Consider the following 4610-nt stretch of genomic DNA (forward strand, 5'->3'; position numbering starts at 1 on the left):
GGGGGGAAGCAGCTCGTCCGAGGGATGCGGGGAAGGGGGCAGAGGAAGCGTGTTGGCGCGAGTATCTAACGGCTGTGTTTGTAGTGTGTGCCCTCCCCGCTGCTCGCACACGCCGGCGTGACGAACCTGATCGCCCGCGCGCCCGTCCTGTTCGCAATCACACACACTGTAAAAAAAAAAACACTTTTTACAATATATACTTATTTGTGACTAAAAATACATTGCACGTCTCTTGTAAAATATATGTCAAGTGATGACATAATTGTCAACAGCATTTCTTAATGTCAAAGCAATTGTGCACAGTGACAAGATTTTTCAGAGATTTGACACAAGTTTCGTCAATTTGATAACAGCTATATCCAAAATGATCGAATTTTGATTAAAATCGGACAAAGTTACTGTCAGAAAAAAAAGGACAGATTATTCATGATTTTTTTTACAAAATTTGCACGATCTTCAATTATGCGGACGATTTTTGTCAAATAACAGTTAAAACTTTTACAGTGCGCGTGCCAATTGTGTCCGACACGTTTCTTATACCTCGTCCCTCCATTGGTAAAACAAGTGTGCATAATTTTATGATTTTAAACATTATGGTGTTTAACTCAAGTTGCACACTTTGCGTGGTGTGCACACACTAAATGGCGAGGGACAATTTTTGTACGTAGGCTGGATGTGTCTTTGAGCACATCTGAACCAAATGCAAATTTGCATCCAAGTCACATACAAAATATAGCATTTGTTCCTAGCCTAGGTACACTTTGTACCTCTGTACAGACAAATTTGTATCTGATGAAGATGTGCTCAAAGACACATCTAACTAAGGTACAAAAATTGTCCCTCCCCATTTAGAGTGCAATTGTAAACGTTTTGTAAACGTTTAAATTCTGCACACTTGGACACACACAAATCTTTAGGAACCATGGTGTGCAGCTGCTATACATTTCGGAAGTGTCGAAAGTTAAAAAAACTATTGACACGTTTAACCTAATAAGACACTAGAATGTGTTGAGAAACTGCACACTTGAACTTTAACACCAATTGACGTGCCACATTAAACACTTGTTTAATCAGTGTCGCCCCTCTCTCGCCCGTCTCTCGTCCCTCTCTCGTCCCTCTCTCGCCCCTCTCTCGTCCCTCTCTTCTCGCCCCTCTCCCTTCTCCTTTCACTGGTCCGGCTTGCAGGTGCGCACGGTGGGGCCCCCTAGGCTCCCATAAGGATGCCGCCATAGGGAAGCCCGCCCGCCGCCAGGGCCGCCCACCCGCACCCATCCTGTCACGACTTTTATTATGCCGAGCTACAATAACGAGAGTCTATAAACCGCGCTGTATTTTTATAGGAAAATCTGGTCATGATTTCGTAAGCGTAGTTTGCCCTTTTTAAAGGCGTCGTTGATCATTGGACATCTACATTATGTGCATTAAACTTGTCTCCGTTTTTTTTTTTTTTTGCCAGCGGAATGTGTTGGGTCCCAGAGTAGGGCGTCAACAGCACGCGATGCCTCTCCGTGGCCACACAGCCACGCGTATATGTGGGAACCGACACACACACTTGCACGCACGCGCACGCTTACACTCGCGCGCACACCCACACCCACGCACGCACGTACACACACTCGTACGGACACACGGCAAGTAGTGCATGGCCGATACCGTGATGCAACAAAAGGGTATCACGAGACGCAGCGTGACGGGCGCTACAGGGTGCTCCAGGGGGGTGCGCAGCGTGACGGGCGCCGGGCGCTACAGGGTGCTCCGGGGGTGCGGCGCCAGTACACAGTACAGGGCGGGCCACGGCCAACGGCAGAGGAAGGAAGCGCAGGGCGCGGTCCAGGAGGCGCGGGCGCAGCGGGAGGATGGCCAGCTCGGAACCATTACGCATGGCATTGTGCGGAGCGGGATGCGATGCGCGATCTGGGAAAGCCGACTTTACATGGCCTCCCTGGTGCACACTTCTCCTGCGGTGGGATTAACTTAAAAGTAAGTTTTGTGGGACGTTTTTTGAAACTTTTTCGTGTGTGAGGTGTTCACCACTTTAATTGCTGGCACCCGAAAGCTTCTACCACAGCCTCTTTATTAACATATCGAACTGTGATACAATTCACAATTGCCTACTTCCTTTTTCCTCTGGTTATCTTTTCAGCAATTTTCATTAATTTGTAACACACACATGACTGAAATTTTATCCTGTCAAATTACTGGAACGACGAATAGTAAAACTCAAAATCTGTGCTTGGCTTATCACTTTGATTGACACTTGCCTCTCCAAACGGTGTGGCTGCAAGTCTACAGGCGCTAGGACTTCCCCGCTAAATCCACTCATGTTACACCCGACACCCAGAAAAATGGTTTCTTGTTTCAAGTAAATTTTTCCTTGTTTCAAGTGCACGCTGACGCTGACTCAAGATCAAATTTTCTCTTGAAACAAGTTGGTATTTTCTTTCGAATAGTAGAAAAATCTTATTGCCAAAGACAAAACTGCCTTGTTTCAATGGCGAATTTCATCTTGTGTCAGCTTGCACTTGAATCAACAAACGATTTTTTTTCTGGGTGTAGCTGTTTGTTTTTGACGATGGACTAGCGGGCGTCCATAGTACTGACCCCGACCTCTCGCCCCTCTCTCTCTTCCCCTCTCCAGCCTAACCTACTCACACTCAAACACGCACAAAGTGAGGATGTTGTCGGTACTTTCGCCTAAATCCGGCCGGATGCAGACGAGTCTTACCCAACGCCACCCATCCCTTATCGCCTGCCCCCCACCCCCCTCTCTCTCTCTCTCTCTCTCTCTCTCTCTCTCTCTCTCTCTCTCTCTCTCTCTCTCTCTCTCTCTCCACCCCTCCCCCGTCGCGGTCAAGCGTTTGCACAGCGAATAGTTGCACAATTTTTCACAGTTTGCATTATCAGTTCTCATACACACAGAAAATGGTATCCTCAAACCAAGGAATTTTCTTTTCAAAAAATACAAGGTGATTTTTCGACCTTGGTTTAAGGTTTTTCCATAAATTTCAAGGAAATTAGGTTGAACTAAGGAAATTTTAACTTTATTTTAAGATCAATTGCCTTAAGTTAAAGACAATTTTCCTTGTTTTTTTTGAGGTAAAAATAGCGTTGAAGCAACGCATTTCGCCTTGTTCCAAGACTACCATTTTCTGGGTGTATCATTCATCATTAGATAACAGACTGTGTTATTCGCATGAGTTTGGTATTCAACTAATCAAAATTGTTTCCTTCCTGTTTCCCTGCTCTCCTCTATTGCAATACCTAAAATATATCTCCTGCTTAAATCCTTTTGAATAAAATAATATGGTTATGGATCACACACAAAATTCTTACGCTCTATAACGTGTCGGGTATCGGGGGTGTCGTAAATGTAGGATTAACGAGGATATTTTTCACTGTGAACATCCTCTCTAATGACTAGATCAGCGAAATTCTTTCCGCTTCTTAAACTTATTGCAACCGCGCATCCTGTGCATATCTCTTTCGCTCGCGATTTGTGTCGCTCCTGTTGTGTCACTCCATCTGCATTTGATGTTTTATTGCGGGACCATCCTCACTATTAATCGAAAGCATCGCGCCGAGAGTGTTCGCATCAAAGAAGCGAGGCACGTTCATCGTCCTAGTTTTTTCCTAGATAGGACCCACGTATCTATTTTATTGCTCCAATTGCGTGACTTAAATTAACGGTTTTGGTTTTTCTATCCTGTACGGTGTGTGCGATGCTGGAATCAAATATTTTCTATCGCTTTGCCATCTATCGCTATAAAGCCGACTGAAGCCACCCCAGCCTCACCTGTAGTTAATCCGCGAAGCGTGTCGAATAGACGTTGTGGTAATCCATGTAAAATCCCTTAATTCGCTTGGCACCTCTTCACCGTATGGCAAACACACATACACACAAATTCTCACTAATGCACAAAAATGATCACAACAAACCACGATAAGAAAAAAATAAAATTGTATCACTCTGGCAGAAACACACAACTGACAAAACACATGACTCTATAGACACGCACTGCACTGCACTGCACTGCACTGCACTCCCGACTGAGGTCCGCATGCGACTGACTGGGGGTTGTCCGCGCGCACGTGCAGCGCCCGCCCCGCTCGGCGCTACGCTACGCCACGCTCCCGCCCCTCCACGCCGGCCCCCACGTGCGCCCCCCCACTCACCCCGCCGCGGCCCGGTGCGCCGCGGTGGCGCTGACGGCGCTGACGGTGACGACGGCGTTCTCCGGGGCCAGGGCCGACCGGCGGCTCCGGGCACATCCGAGGAAACGGAAGCCCGCAGGCTCAAAGGCGGGAAGTACATTTTTGCCTCCTACGCCCGGTCTCTCGGTGGATACGAGGTGATAGGGTCCTGTTCGCAAATTCTCCAACAAAGTGTGACAGATTTGAGTTGACAGTAAACTACTTGCACATCGGCGCACGAAATATACGTCAGGAGTATCACCTCCACTACCGTCTGGGCTCTTTGCTTACGGCACGGTTTTCACACCTCATTTGATAACCAAGTGCTATCTTTGCTTTTTATCCCCTGTGGGGCATTTTGTTGGTCACATTTTAGTGGTGCCTCCCCCCCCTCTTTTCCTCGAGTAATAATTTTGATT

At 47.0% G+C, this 4610-nt stretch overlaps 2 protein-coding genes across 2 annotated transcripts in view; one reads left to right on the forward strand and one right to left on the reverse strand.

Annotated features, from left to right (window-relative positions):
• Positions 1-4075, reverse strand: part of LOC113214226 (uncharacterized) — a 41582-nt gene extending 37507 nt beyond the window's left edge. The window contains exon 1 of the mRNA XM_026433534.2: positions 3794-4075. The gene's annotated coding sequence lies outside the window, so the exon portion shown is untranslated. The remainder of the gene's footprint in view (positions 1-3793) is intronic.
• Positions 1-4610, forward strand: part of LOC113214223 (flotillin-2) — a 203807-nt gene that overhangs the window by 55862 nt on the left and 143335 nt on the right. The window lies entirely within an intron of this gene.

Source organism: Frankliniella occidentalis, unplaced genomic scaffold, assembly GCF_000697945.3.
Source record: "Frankliniella occidentalis isolate FOCC.00 unplaced genomic scaffold, Focc_3.1 Scaffold42, whole genome shotgun sequence".
Classification (NCBI taxonomy): domain Eukaryota; kingdom Metazoa; phylum Arthropoda; class Insecta; order Thysanoptera; family Thripidae; genus Frankliniella; species Frankliniella occidentalis.